Genomic DNA, 16416 nt, shown 5'->3' on the forward strand with positions numbered 1-16416 from the left:
CCGCTCCACGCAGGGACACTCCCGCCCCTCGCAGGCTGCCCCCGCCCGCCGGCCGGCCGGCCAGCCCGCCCCTCAGTGTCACTCACCCCGGCGCACACACCCCGAGCCGGCGCCCCTCGCTCCCGCTCGCGCGCACAGCGCTGCTCGCGCCTCTCTTGGGTTTTGTATCCGCTCACACGCACGTTCTGACACAGATCCCTTCCCTCCACACGCCCTCCCTAGCTCCTTTTCCCACCCCACTTTCTAGAAGCATCCCCGTACAGCTTCCGCACTTTGCTTGCTTGCCCCACACCAACCTCCTCGCCTTTCCCCAAATCTCCACCTCACTTAAACTGCCCGTTATTCAAAGATTTTGTCACAGCCCGCAGGAGTTGCAAGACAGTCATCCTCCCATACCCGAGAGAATGAACTTTGCTCTCCCCAGCACTGTCTACAAATGCAAGATGCTTCTCCTTTTAGAAGGTAGAACGCTTTCTTCTGCCAAGCCAAGCTCAAAATGTAAACAAGGATGGCCGATTCCGAAATGACCTGGATTACTAGGCGCGGAAAGAAGTCCTGGGGCTCGGGTCTGACCTTAGAAACCTGGCTAACCCAGAGTGTCCTGGCCCCTCTCTTTCGCTGCCTGTTCACACTGGGCTCCTGGCGGATCAGTTGGCCTAAACGTGTGAGATCCAAGTTCCAGATAGACAACTGTGGGCATCAGCCCATGGATTTCTGCCTGGGAGTACAGTAGTCGGGAGAGTAAAGGCAGTTTCTCAATCATTATTCATGATAGAAGCACTTTAGATAACACACCTCTTCCAGAGGCAGTAGAGGGAAATGCAGGCAGTTCTCCAATTCAGTTTATTTTTAAGAGTGCATTCTTAGCCTCTCTTTTTCTCAGTACCAGTAAGTGTTTCTCAGAGGCTCCTTGGACATCAAAGCCCCTTACAAATATCAAACCAGAGTTGGTTTTGCCTCTCACGTTCCAAACTGTAAGGGGTCCCTGAGTGTACAGCAGAATGCTATATCGTGAACTGTTCAGAAATTCATAATTTGAAATAAAATACTCACCTTTTTGGTAAAGTTCAAGACTGCTAACAAAATATCCCCCTATTGACAAAGCATAGCCATAATAAGAAATAGAGGAGGTAATTGTTGTGTGACTTGTGATGGTGGTTCTTGTTGCACTGGATAGTAGAGATCGTATCATTTATTTGACAAGCATCTGTAATTGCTTTATAAATATTAACTCATTTAACCTTCAAACAATCCTATCAAGTAGGTGCTATATTTGTCCTTTTTTACAGATAAAGAAACTAAAGCAAGGAGCACTTAAATAACTTGCCTAATTAATTAGCTAGTAAATCGTGGAGGGAGGATTGGAACTTCTACAGTCTGGTACCACCTATGTTACAGATAGGGAACCTTGCCCCTAGAAGCCATATTACATATTAATATAAAGGATAAACATCCTATTGCTTATAAAATTTGGTTGGAAAGGTAATGAACAATTTGGGAATTTGATGTACTTTTTGGGGCCTCTGGCAAAATGATTCATTTAAGTTTTGGGGGGTTAGCTCCATATTAGAATTCCAAAATGAATAATAAATTATTTTTTTCCTAGAAATGGCTTTGGAAATAACTTTGAACTCAGGCTTTATTCCTTTCTTCTATCATTTCATCTTCCCAGGACTCCATCTCACTTGTTTAGCAAAGTCTGAAAGAAAAATGCTTTCAAGAACTGAAAATGACCTGAGGGTAGAAAGTTTTCAGAAGCCCATACATGTCCTTTTACATTTGTGGGCAATTTCCCAGTAAGCAGGTTGTAGCCATAAGAATAACTAGTAGGTGTATTGAGAGCAAAAAGTTAAAGAGCTGAACTGACGAAAAACAATCAGTGGAGAATAGGACTGTAGTAGCAGGCAACAACACAAACCAGACTAAAATTAATTCTCACCTGGAAATGGGCTTGCCCATGAAAAGACAATTATAAAGTAACTGAAGAAAATAATTATTAGCTCTGGAAAAAATGAAAACTTCTGTCTTTGGGAGAGAGGGTTTTCAATGCTTATTGAAAATAACGTAAAAACCTTTTGCACATCAAGTAATGCAGTATTTTGGTGAATTAAGCATAAGTGATTTTAAAAACATGAATTACATCCCTTTAATTACATGGAGATAGAAAAATAGACAGAAATAGACTATGAAAAAAATATGTATTGGTGTTGGTACCAGATATTGAAAATGTATTTGAAAGATTACCTTATTTGAAATTTTGATCAGGGGGTTGTGTGTCTAATGCTAGAATGATGCTATTGTTCAAAATGGTTCTCCATTATTATAATCTATGAATCTTGTTTTAGTATTTTCTAAACTAAATAGAAAAGTGAAGGTCTTTTCTTAAGAAAACAAACAAGAATTGTAAGAGTAAATGTTTTCTGAGGAAGGAACAAAGTGTGTTAGTTTATATATTCTAATATTTCTGTATTGGTATTTTTAATCTGTGTCTACTGCTTTCCTCCATAGTGTCACCTAAACTCTTTATCCAATGTGTTTAATTATAAGTGTGGGGGAACAATGACATACCTGTCAATGAGACTCTTCCCTTGCAGTATTGATTTCAATAAAATGCCATATGCCTACTTTCTATACCCTAGATTGTGCTGGGCACCTGATCCTCTAGGTATGGTCACTCAGAGCAGTGTTCACATTCATGGAAGAAGCTCAAATCCCAGATGCCTGTTTTAGGCCATGACAAGTTGTTGTCTCTATTAGAATTTTGGTATCTGAATAAGTGGTGGGACAGAGAATGATTTTAGTTGCTAGGCTCCAGGTCACTAGACCACTAGGCTGCAAACCACTATTCAGTCCTGCTAGAGAGTTTATCACTTAGAGATCCTTGACTTTGACTAGGTGCAGAGACTGGGTGGAATCTGGGTGACCTGGTCCTTTAGGGCAGAGATGAATGTGTTCTTTGTTGTGTGAGTGTGGTAGTAGGGCTCTTCACAGTATTCCAGCTTCCTTCAGAGCACATGGTAGGGTTATACTTCCCCACTCTGCTGAAGTACAGTGGAGCCCTAAGACTTGCTCCATCCACTGAAAGGTGGATAGAAGTGATAACTATCAGTCTGGGCAGAAGGTAAGAGCTACTAGTGCAAGCACCACCACCTTCTCTTGTCCCTCTAATACTGCACTCAGCAGGGTGCCTGGTGGTGGCTGTTCCAAAGGACTGGAGTGTATGGCAGCAGTGAGCAATGCTCACCTCTGCTGACACGTCCTGGTTATGTGTTATGAGCAAGACGTAAACCTTGTTGTTCTAAGCCACTGAGATTTAGGGGTTTTATATTTCTGTAGTATAATCTAGCCTATTCTGAATAAAAATGGAAGAAGAAAGAAACAAATCATTGCAAGGCACACTATGACAAAGAATGGCTAATAATTCTAAAGATCTGTTTCTCTTTCTTCCTGGGTGCAGAAGGAATTCATATTTCCCAGCCTTCTGGGTGAGACCATGTGACCAAATCCTGACCAATGGAATGTAGGTGAAACCTTTGTATTCCACTTCCAGGCCCTGCACACCGAACACCTCCCACATGATCTCTCTTCTCAATCTGTCACATGGAAACTAGGGACTCTGAGACTCTAGAGCAAAAGCCAGCAAACTGTTTCTATAAAGATCCATACAGTAAATATTTTAGGCTTCATGGGCCATTAGGGTCCCTATTGAAACTACTCATCTCTGCTGTTTTACAGGAAAGCAGGCATAGACACTACGCAGACAAATAGATGTGGTTGTGTTCCAATAATATTTACAAAAACAGGCAGTGGGTCTACATGTCCTGTGGGTGGTGATTTGCTGACTCCTTACCTAGAGGAGGGTAGAAACATAGTAGAAAAGGGGCCTGAGTCTCTGAGCTACTCTATGGTGTCTACTTGCTGAACACCCACAGTGAATTATCTGAGTAAAAAAACCTTCTGTTGAGTTAAGTGTAACTAATACACTATCTTATTCCATATTCCCCCCAGATGGTTAATAATATACACAAGGAAAACAACTAAAAGAAAATGACTAGAATTGCTATTTACTTAAATGCTTTTTTAAGTACAGTGTACCCATAAAGTATTAAAAAAATTTTTAATAAAATTGCTATTTTATTAAAATGACTATTTTACAGTATTGTTTATCCTTATGATACTAATTAGAAATATCATGACAAAACTCCAGAAACTAACAGAAAAGATTAAACAGTTTTGATTATAAAGTATATTTCTGTGCAGTGAAAGGTACCATAAACAATGTTACTTAATGGGAGAAAAATATATGCAACACATATATACAACAGGAAAGGGTTAATATACAAAATATAAATAGCTCCTAGAAATCAGTAGGGAAAAGAGAATCAGGAAAATAAAAAATGGACACAGGCATGAAGAGGTAATCCTCAAAAGATAGAATATGTGCTCATAAGCATAGGAAAACATACTCAACCTCACTAATGATCAGTGTGTAAGTAAAAACAAGATAGCATTTTTTACAGTTTGGCAAAAAAAATAAAAGTTTTAATATCAAGTGTTTGTGAGTGTGTATAAGAAATAACTTTCATACTCAACTGACTGGCATATGAATTGATATATTCCTGGAAAGCAATTTGCAGTATCTAAAAATACTAAAAATGCATATATACTTTGATCATGCATTTCCACTACAAGTAATCTATCCTACAGAAACACTGAGTCCAAAAATATATTAACATGTATGTCTATTGTAGTATCATTCATAAAAGTCAAAAAGAAATGGGACCACTCCTTAACATTTATGAATAGAGGAATGGTTAAATAAATTTGATACATATACACTGTGGAATAATAAACAGCTCTTAAAAATGAGAGAGATATACATCTGTTGACATAGAAGCATGTTGATGACATATTATTGAGTGATAAGAGCAAGTCAGAATAATAGGTACAGTATGTGCCACAGAGGTGGGGAAGGAGATAGGAAGTCTATGTATATTGAAGGATATGTACAAACACTGATAACCCTTTGGGTGAGGGACTTCCATTTTTAACTTTGTGCACTTCTTTTTTTCCCTTTGCATATCATTTTTTATAATTACAATTAAAAAAAAAAGTAAAAGGACAGAAGTCAAAGACTGAAAGCAATCCGTACTCATGCACACTGGCCAAGGCCAAGGGGTCGGAGGCTGGATGAGCAGAGGAGCAAAGATTTACTGTAGACTTGCTGAGGCAAATCCAAAGGAATGAGTCCCTTGGAGTTCCAATAGCAGCAGATTGTGTTGTTATGACCTGAAATCAGGGTTCTGCTTGGAAATTTTCCAGGTAAGAGGAAGACTTAGGGGTGAGAAAAGAATGAATAACCTTGCCCATCGAAAGGCAAAACATGTTGGGGGAAAAAATGCCCCAAACTAATAATGTCCTTTGGCTGAACTTGCTAAGTCCTTTGGCTGAACTTGCTAAGTCTGTACAAGAGCTGAATTTTAGGTTATCTTTACGCTGCTTCAGAACTTTTTAAAGTTAAAAACCTTCTCTCTTCTCAGAAGCTGTTGCCTGAAATGAATATACACCTAAGAAAAGTTTTGTTCTTTTTGTTTTAAAGGTTACATGTATTCTAGGAAGATAATTCTGGGTTCGTTCAACCTTAACTATGCCAAAAGAATGACAAAATAGCACCAATGTGTGTTACAGGCGAGTATCACTGTTGGGATGTATGCATTTGTTAGTTCCCTGCATCTTCTGTTTACCAAGAGTTCTTTTGTCATAAATCTGATATGAGTGAGGTAGATTGTCTTCTTGTACATTTTTTAACCATTTATTTTGAGTAGTGCCATGGCGATCTGTTACTTAATAGAAAGTTTTATATTCTCTGTTGAGTAGAGATATACTTTATAGTTCTCCGTATTAATGTATATTACTTACCTTATAAACAAAGGCCTACTGGTGCTGCTTTTGGATACCACACTAGAGTGGATAAAGGAATCTTGTTGTAGACCCAGACTCACTATTTAAATAAACCTCGAGATTCCTCTGAGTCATAGCATAACAATGAGCCAAGGCAGATTCAGGCAGTTTTCTGGTTGGTTGTGCTCGAGTGCTTTTGCCCAAGTCTCCCCATATGTGGGACTAGCCTTGCCTAGAGTAGAGATAGGCTTGTGACAGTGAAATGATGTTTAGTTTGTTAGGGCTGCCATAACAATGTACCATAGGTGGGTGGCTTAAGCAATAGGAAGTTATTGCCTCACAGTTCTGAAAGCCAGAAGACCAAGATCCAGGTGTCCACAGAGTTGATTCCTCACTGCTTGGCTTGTAGATGGCTGACTTCTCCCTGTGTCTCCTCATATTGTATTCCTTTTGGGTACATCTGTCTTCACGTACAAATTTCTCCCTTTTATAGGACACCAACCTTATTGGATTAGAGTGCACCCTAATGACCTCATTAATGACCCTGTCTCCTAATAAGGTCACATTGTGAGGTACTGGAATTAGGACTCCAACATACCTTTTTTGGGGGAGTGAAGGGGAGTATACAATTCAACCCTTACAGATGGCATAATAATGAAGTTAATAGTAAATGTGGAGTTAGGTGCTGAGTCTCTGACTGTTAACCCTGGATTTTTAGTGAGGCCCCACTGCCTCTTCATTTCAGAGTGTCTTCTCTGCCCCTTTTCCGCATGTTCCTGTTGATCCTGTGAACTGCTCTATCATTATGATTAAGTAATTATGAATTATCTCCCTGATGCAACTTACACACACCCTGTGAACAGGGACTGTGTCTTTCCTTCTTGGTGTCTAGCACAGTGCCTGACTCAGATAAGGGAAATGAATGAATGATTAGCAGTGATTCAATATTCATCTTTTGAAGCACACCAGTATGCTATTTGCCCTCCCAACTGCACACCTAAATATAAATGAATCTAGACTCACCCCTGTGAAACAAAATGGCATGCAAACATGAATATTTCAAAAATTCTTAATAGGTATATTGGGGCACATTGTGGGCAGCAGCTTCTAGATAAGAAGGTGGAATAGGAAAGTCCAAAATAGGGAAAAAAAGATCCTTATATTCACTGCTTCACAACACAAGTTCAGCCAACGGATACTGCACCATTCTTTTATTAATAATGAACTTTAGATTTAAAGTCAATTTAAAAATTATGGTTAGAGAAAGTAGAAATACTTTTGCGGAGATTATTCTATGAGTAATAAATACAGTTCATGAAGAAGGCCTATGGGAGTTGTGTTTTTAAAAACTTGGAGAAGACAAGTCAGAAGGGCAACTTAACGGTCTTCAAGTGGAAACACAGATATGTTGATGAGCTTTTCTGTCTCTGCTGAAGACAGAACAAGAATAGTTTATGTCACAGCTTGATCTTGGGGACTATGAGGGATGAATTTCCTGATAGAATACCAAATATCAGGGTGGTTTAAGATTCCAATTCAAGCCATGGTTTTATATCCTTTCATCATGTCAATGAAAATTCCTAAGCTATATTGAGCCAAGCCCTTTCAATTACCACCTCCAAAACCTTGGGAAAGTTATATTGTTTTACTGAGGATCTGTTCCATTTCTCATAAAATGGGCATAATTTTTACCTTTCAGGGTTACAGGAGATTGGATATGAAGCATGTAGCACAGTTCATGGCACATTATAAGCACCCCAAAACATCACTAATGATGAAAATGATAGCAAATATTTATTATTATTTACTATAATAATTAATATATATTAATTAGTTATATAATTAATATGTAATAATTAATATATATAAAGACACCCTTCTAAGAACTTTATGTGCTTTTCCATTTTTGATTTCACAATAATTTTGTAAAGTAGGAGCTTTTATTTCCATTTCAAAGATGAGAAAATGAGGCACAGAGATTAAGTAACTTGCCCCAAATCATAAAGCTAGTGAGTGGCAAAGCTCTAATACAAACTCAGGCAATTTGCCTTCAGAACTTGTGCTTGTCACTGTATTAGCAACCTCTATATGATAACATTTGCTTTTTGAAATAAAAATTGGCATACTCTTTAAAAATTCGTAGTCTAATGATCTCTGGCCTTTCATCATCCTTTTAAATTACTTTTCCCTCCATGTTTTGAGTGGTTTATTTACTAAAATACTGCAATGATAAGTAACAATTAATTCATTTTTCATTATTGTTAATCCAAGACATATGTAACAGACTCCTGATCAATATGAAGTAACGGCATGATCTGAATTTATATAATTTTTATCAGAGGCAAAGCAGCTTGATAATTTTGGTTTATGTAGCTTTATCATTGCACAGTTTGCACCAGGCTTTCTGTAGTACCTATAGTAATTAGTTGGTTCTCTTCCTCCAAATATTAAGTTCACAGACATAAAGGTTCTGTGATGAGTCATCTCCAACACTGATGCATGAATTCCCTCTACTGAGACATCATGTTAAGAATGGAAGTCTTCCCCACAAATGATTCCTCCATATGATGATGTGATCTGAAGACAGACAGATGTCCTACATTAGCAGCACAAATAGTGTGGTCAGCAGTTTTACTTAAGTCTGTTATTTATGTTTTCATTTTCAAAATGTATATCCCATTATCAAATGGTAAAAGTGAATGTTTTAAGGTAGGAATGAAAATATCAAGTCATTGCAGGTAGTGAGTGTTGAAAGGGTTATCTGCAGCTGGAAGCTAAGGGGACTGGAGAGCTGAGGCTCTGGAGTTAGAACTTCCACTTGTGGGTGTGTGCAGGGCAGTCAAGGGGAGAAACACACAATGGTGTGCTAGTAAACCACTTTCCAGGGGGAAGAAAGGGCCCTGATTGGTAGCATTTGCCAATTTCCATATTGTAAATACTCCTATTTTCAAGCTGCCAGCTGCTGAAGTTATATTTATATTTATTTTATTTTTATTTTCATATTCAACAATTGGCTCTTGCAAGCCAGTACGAACCTGCTTCAACAAACACCTGGAAATAAACAGCAAATTCATTTGTCAGCCGTCTCAGGGTAGAGCCGGGAGATGCTGTTAATGAGAATGGGTGTCTGACAGTGCAGGTGAAGAAGAAAGTCAAGAAAACATCATTTCTATGATGAAATCTAAGACTGAAGAAATTATAGCCAGAACGATTCTGAGCCAAGTATTCTGCAAAGAGGAAAAATTTCAAAAGGTTGCAGTCTAGTAACCAAATGGGGATGAGAGCCTTGGACGTAGGGGAAGCAGGAAGATGCCATGGTTTTAGCAGGGTAAGGATCTGCTTGCCTCCGACCAGATGCCCTTCTGTCCGAGAGGATGGTTGTCTCTGCCCTTTCCCACATTTGCCTCTTGCAAAATAAGCTCATCTTCCTCTCCCTGTGGGAACTTCAAATATCTTTGGCAATAGTGGAAAGTACTGTTCCCCAGGAATTCACAGACAAGAAGTTCAAACTTGGTGCCAACAGCATGGAAGGCCAGTAAGTATACTGGCACAACATAACAATAGAAACTGTAGAAACAGACACAATTTGGATTATCCAGGTGGGTAACCAGCAGGCAGTCAGATTTAAAGATGTCTATCAGCAGATGCTAAGGTCAGAGAGGTAAGACAGGACATTGGTATGGGGCAAGAGGATGTTGGTGAATGGCAGGTTCTCAGCTGAACAATCATGGTCAGAGACTGCTGGTTGTCTGCCCCAAATCCACTCTCTCCCTCTTACTAAACACTTGTTTTATTTGGCTTGTGTGACATGGTTTGGCCATATGACTCATTTCTAGCCAGTGAAATATAAGCAGAAGTTGTTGGATGGAACTTTCTGGAAAACTCTGTAAAAGAGGACAGATAGTAGTGAAGTAAAGCATAGGGAATAGAAAAAAAAAAGGAAGACAAATAGCAGCTATGTGCTTCCCCACTGCCTTGTTCGCCATTCCCTTTTTGTCCTCTTTCCTTAAAAGAAAACAGTGATGGCTGGTGCTTCAACAGACAGTTTTGGCCATAAGGCAACCTTGCAAAAGGAAACCATGCTAGGAGGTTGTTTCAGGAAGAAAGACAGAATCTCGGTCCCTGACCACTAAAAAGCTATCATAGCAGTCCTGGGCTATCTACCTCTGAATGTTTTTTACGTAAGAGTAAAACAAGCTTTTATCTTGTTTAAGCCACTGTTATTCCCCACTTTGGTATCAATTGATATTCTTGTCCAGTTGAAATTCTTATCTGGCATAGCCAGCCAACAAGCTAGGAACTAAGGAATAGGATGCAGAGGAGGGGACTTTGTTTCAAGAATTCTAGTACAAGTGGGGAAGAAGGAGGAAGCAGAGTTACTAGAACTAGAACATCAGATAAAAGCCAAAGTGCAACGCTGCTTGAAGCCCACTTCTCTGAAATAGAGCTACTTACATCCACATCCTAAAGCTTCCCCCCAAGCATTCCTTTTTGCCACTAAGCCACAGGCAGGATAGCGGGTAGTCTACAATTAGCAGTCAAGTGCTTGCAACCATGAGCAGAGAAGGACCATCTCAGGGTCAGGTACCAGGTAGGTCATTATACTAAACAGTGATCTACTTTGGTAGCAAAGATTTCAGAGACATTTCAGTATAGTTCTCATCTGGAGAATCAATCTGCATTTGGCTTCTCACAGCCTGCTGATCAAACTCTTTAGGCTGCCCCTTATCTGATACTACACCCACTTCATCATATCAGGACTAGATTTCTGGATGCCCGAAGATGGTGAGGAGAGGAGGGAACACAAGGAAGTCGAGCTGGTGCACAGGAACCACTCTTTGTAGCAGCTTGAAGGAGGGAGAGCTAGAAAGAAATAAGGCACCCAGGGACTTGAGTGAAGGAGAGTAAGGATAATGAAGTGATGACTGCTGTGAATTTTGACCAAAATTAGGAGGGTATGACTGTGTTAACCTGGGTAAAAGAAGGAGCAGAATATTAAAAAGCTTGAAGTCTAGACAGACAGACCTCATCTCTCAATGCCCCAGTCATTGTCAAGCTGCTCCTCCCCACCTCCTTTACAATAACCAGTGTGATGCAAGAATATTAGTAGTGCATTGGTGCCTGGCTTCCTCTCTATGACACGCAGTTTTCTCACCAAGGTCACTAGAGACCTCCTTTTTGCCAAATTCAGTTGACTACTCTTCATTCCTTACCTTCTGTGGCCTCCTTGAGTCCTCTGACACAGTCTTCCATTTCTGTGCTATCAGCCAGAGTTCTTATCCAAGCTCTAGGCCTGCCTCTTTTCAGTCTCACATTGGCATATCTTCCTTCTCCTGCCTCTTAAATGTTGGTGCTCCTAGTGATCTGTCCTCAGTCTTTTCACCCCTCAGTCCATAATCTACACCTCTTCCATGCAAGTTATTTCACTTGCTCTGGTATCCTAACTCCAGGAACTCTTTAGCTCATGACTCTGTCCTTGGCGCTAGACTTCTAGATCCAAAATCTATGTCATCATTATTCACAAACAGCTCCAAAACCACAAGTTCAAAATTAGAACTCTCCAATGTTGAAAGCCTCTGGAGAATAGGGATTGCATCTTACAACTTTTTTTTATAGCTTCAGTGCATGGAGGCATTCAGCAAATATCAAATGACAGCTAGATTTTTCCGGTTTTTTTTCTGGATTGGCTGGGCTTTCCAACAAACATACATTTCAGTATCATTTATTTATTAATATTTACTGAGGTATAACTGACATACAATAAATCACACTGTTTAAAGTATACAATCTGATGTTTGGCACATGTACACCTGTTAAACTTTCACCATAACTAAAATGGGGAATATAGTCATAATCCCCAAAAGTTTCCCCTTTGTGCCCCTTTGTGATCCCTCCCTCATGTCCTCTCTACCCCACAACCCTGATCCAATTTCTGTCACTATAGATTAGTTACCATTTTTTATAATTTTATATAAATGAGTTCATACATTATTTCTGAGGAGTTTTTTTGGGGGGAGGGATAGCTGGCTCCTTTTTCTCAGCATAATTATTTAAATTGCCCACAGTGCTTCATGTATCAATAGTTCATTCCTTTTTATTGCTGAATGGTATTCTTTTATATGGGCATACCACAATTCATTCATTCACCTTTGCGTTTCCAATTTTTAACTATTACAAATAAAGCTGCTATGAATATTTATGGAAAAATCTATGTGGATATATACTTTCCTTTCTCTTTGGTAAATAAATAAGAATAGAATGACTAGATTATAGAATAGGTATATATTTAACTTTTTAAGAAACTGCCAAACTTTTCCCAAAGTTTTGTATTATTTCACATTCCCACTAGCAGTCTATGCATGTTCTAATTTCTCCATATTTCTGAACAACACTTAGTGTGGTCAATAGTCTTAATTTTAGCTGTTCTAATAGATGCAAAGTGGTGTCTCACTGTGGTTTTAATTTGCATTTTCCTATTGACTATTGCTGCTGAGCATCTTTTTATGTGTTTATCTGCCATCTCTATATCTTCTTTGGTGAAGTATCTGTTCATTTTTTTGACCATTTTTAAAATGTGTTATTTTGAGAGTTCCTTATATATTCTGAACACAAGTACTTTATCAGATATATATGATTTGCAAATACACTTTTCCAGTCTGTGGCTCGTCTTGCTCATTCTCCTAATTATGTCTTTTAAAGATCAGAAGTTTTTAATTTTGGTGAAGTTCAATTTGTTCTTTCATGGATTGTGCTTTTGGTATCATACCCAAGAAATCTTTGCCTAACAAAAGGTCACAAATATTTTCTCTTATGTTTTCTTCCATAAATTTTGTAAGTGTAGATTTTACATTGGATGTCTATGATCCATTTTGAGATAATTTTTGCATAGTGGGAAGTATGCATTAAAGTTCATTGTTTTGTATGTGGAAATTTTATTGTTCTAACACATATAAATTTAACCAAATTATAAGAGAGCCTGTTTTTGTTGTGACTCAGTAGAAGCTTTTATTTTAAATTTTTATAATCAAGAATGATATGCCAACAATCCAAACTAACTACTTGCCCAATTTAAAAAATATATATTTTTTATTCTATTTTAAAGATGTCTCATTAACTTTTTAATTTTGATAGAAAGGAATAAACTAACATTATTTGTGCCTCATGTGTCATTGGTTTATTTAAAGTTTGTGTTCTATAAGCTTGCTTTGATCCAGATAGCTCCTGGTAGCTTACAGGGTGGGAGAGGAATAACAGGAGGCAGGGTGGGTATGAACTAGACATGAATTACCTAACTGGTACCTCACTAAAATGCTCATAACTCTGCACTGGCACATTAGGAAACCCACAGGGTTATTGCATGAAGCATCTTTTCTGTATGATTTTTGATCCACTGGAGAATAGGATACCTTTAATAGAATGTGTATGTTTGTATTTTAGGAAGGAGGCAGGAAGAGGAGGGCTGATTACAGATCTTATTCATTTCAGTTTAGTAGAGAGAGAAGTCTTGGATTAAAACCATCTTCTCCTGTTGGAGTGGCCTACCAGAGTTTAATAAATAATGTCTCAAATATCTGGAGTGGTCTGGGAAATCCTAAACCTATTCTGGGACCAAGAAGACAGATGGACATTCTCAGCCTTCTCACTGCCACTGAGAGGCACCTTCATGTTGGTGTTGAGAAGTATCCTCTCATTTTACCATTAGAAAAGTATCCACTTTTAAAAATGAGACACAAATTGCCATAAGCATCCTGTCTCCTCTTCTCCACATCTTCTGGCAGTTTCTTTTCCTTTCTTGGTATCCAAGGCTCTCAGGTTTTCAATTGCTTTCTCTTTTCCTCAAATCTAACCCTGCCTAGGATTGATGATTATGTCTGAATGTCTTGTCAAGGGATACTTGCATATTAGTGGAGGAGCAAAGCTTAACAAAAGAACTTTCTAAGAGTGGAAAGCCCGGGCTTAATAAACCAATGGAAGAGGTACATCTTTGGGTGGCCATTTAGGCTGGGTAGTGGATATACGTGAACATATGCTTCCAAGCATCCATTTCCACTATCCCATTTTCCATAGCCCCTGATATCTTTGGAAAGTCATACAGTTCCACAAAAGCCAATCCTGCCTCTAACTTCAGGTGTGGAATGTTGATGCATTGGTTCTTTCAATACCACTGGCCCTTGAGATTGGTTCATGGTCTGGAATGCAACATGAGGACTCAAGGGGAGTGAATCTTAAAACTTGTCAGAAACTATCAAAAGTTTCTTCTTTATTCCTCCAAGTACTGGATAACAAAATTATAAGGGTTGAAATTGCTGCCACCATGAAAGAGAGGTAAGCTTCTATTTGAAGTCTGGAAATGAAGCCAACACTGTAGATGGCAGAAGGAATAGACAACAAGAAATTGTCCTTGGTGATGTAATTAGCTGCTAGATCAAACTTCACTTGACTACTTCATGACTGTTCAACTGTGTGAGGCAATAAAGTTTCCTTTTTCCTTTATGCCTGTCACTTAACTGAAAGAAAAGCACAATTGGATGTATTAAGTGTGCAAGGAACTGAAATCTATGCAGGATTCTTCAGGCTTATTAGAGCACAGCACAAAGCTTCAGCAGGTCTCTAGAAAAATTGAATATTGATTCAAGAAACAGTTAAGATTTAACAAATTTAATTTTTAAAATCTCCTCAAAAATTAGTATTTAACCCTATTCTAGTGTTTTACTATATTGTTGATACAGCTGCTTTCTATTCTAACAGTTACCTCTCTTCTATTCTATCTCACATTCAAATTTTGGTTCAGTTAGTCAGCTACAATTCCAAAACCTCTTTCAAATGCCAGACATGAAGATATCTTCCTGGTCTACTCCACCCTGGCAGATAAGATGGACTGTTAAAAAGCATGATCACGAGGTATAAGGATATCTTCAGCAGTAGGCTCTCAGTATGGAAGTCACTCTGAGCTTTCTCAGGCAGGAGTCTGTTAGGCACTAGGGATGCACTGTCCAAGAAAGTGTGCTTTCTGGAATCCCTAAACTTATAATGGGAAGTATGAGAGCTGAAGGATCTGGGAAGCTGAGAAAAGGGATCTGACCATGTGTGCATAGAAACTTCTGGAATGGCCCTGTTGGCCAGTCCTGTGTAATCATATAATGAAAATGTTAAAATGTGATTTTGACAAAAATCTTTTGGGAGTGTGCCAAGGTGTTGTGGGAGGGGCTCCTACAGTGTCTCATACGACTATATCAACCAGCATCCCTATCTTTGGCTTTCGGTAGGGTAGGTGAACGATGGGAGAGATAGAGGAGAGTAATGTTAGGCTCTTTATTCCTCTGACTCCCAGCCTTTGGGATTGCCTCAGGCTGGTTGTGTTCCTTGACCAAAGGTCACTACATTCTGAAGATCACAGCTCTTCTCAAGGTGACTTTTCCTACATGATTCTTTCCTTCCAGGTTCTGGTACCCTCTCCTAGCCCTTTGCTGTCACCAGCTCTGGTTTGGCACTACCTTGTTTGGTTCCCCTATGTCCTGATTACACCCTTATAAATAATCCTCTTCTAAATAAATCTGTTTTCTTTTAGTTGTGGCTGTCTATTCTTTTTTTACTAACAGTGACTTTTGATGGGCAGAAGATTTTTGTTTTGTTTTGGAGGAAGTTTAATGTATCATTTTTCCATATCAGTGATTGTTTTTTGCATCCTAAGAAAATATTGCCTATCCCCAAGTCATGAAACTGTTTTCTTAGGTTCTCTTCTAAAAACATTATTATTTTAGCTATTTAAGTCTCTGACCCATTGCAAATTAATAATTGTGTACCGTGTGAGCCTAGAAGTCAATATGTTTTTTCCATATGGATAACTCAGTTATTCCAATGCCATTTGTTGAAAAGATTTTCACCACTGAATTGCTTTTATTGATATAGTTGGATTTCTGTCTACCATTTTGTTACTCATTTTCTGTTTGTTCTTGCTATTGATTTGTTCCTCTACTTTTTCTTTTATGCCTACTTTTGGATTAATTGAATATATTTTAGAATTCCATTTGAATCTATCTATTGGCTATTTAGCTATACTGCTTTGCATTATGCATTTTAACTAATTGCTCTAGGAATTACACTATCTATCCTTAACTTTTCATGGTCCTCTTAGGGTTTTTTTTAAATTATTTTATGTAAAATGTAAAATCCTTACAACCATAGAGGTTGCATTTATCCCCTTTGTCCTTCATGCTATAATTGCAATATTGAAGGCATCTCCATATATTATAAATCCCACATGGTGATGTTATACTTTTTGCTATAAACCATATACATTCTTAATGGTTGAAGAAAAGAGAGGTTTGTATAATTGCCCAAATATTTACCATTTCCGGTGCTTTTCATTCCCTCCTGAATATCCAAGTTTCCATCTAGTATCATTTCCTCTAGCCTGAAGCATGTTCTTTGAATTTCTTGTAGTATAGGACTTCTGATTCTGAATCTTCCTAGTGTCTTTTTCTTAAATCTGAAAATGTCTTTATTTCATCTTTT

The 16416-nt window shown here is 38.4% G+C and overlaps 1 protein-coding gene across 1 annotated transcript in view; it reads right to left on the reverse strand.

Annotated features, from left to right (window-relative positions):
* SPATS2L (spermatogenesis associated serine rich 2 like) overlaps positions 1–127 on the reverse strand; it is a 171076-nt gene extending 170949 nt beyond the window's left edge. Inside the window, exon 1 of the mRNA XM_057503813.1 lies at positions 87–127. The gene's annotated coding sequence lies outside the window, so the exon portion shown is untranslated. The remainder of the gene's footprint in view (positions 1–86) is intronic.
* Positions 128–16416: the final 16289 nt, after the last annotated feature.

The sequence above is a fragment of the Manis pentadactyla genome, chromosome 6 (assembly GCF_030020395.1).
Source record: "Manis pentadactyla isolate mManPen7 chromosome 6, mManPen7.hap1, whole genome shotgun sequence".
Classification (NCBI taxonomy): Eukaryota; Metazoa; Chordata; class Mammalia; order Pholidota; family Manidae; genus Manis; species Manis pentadactyla.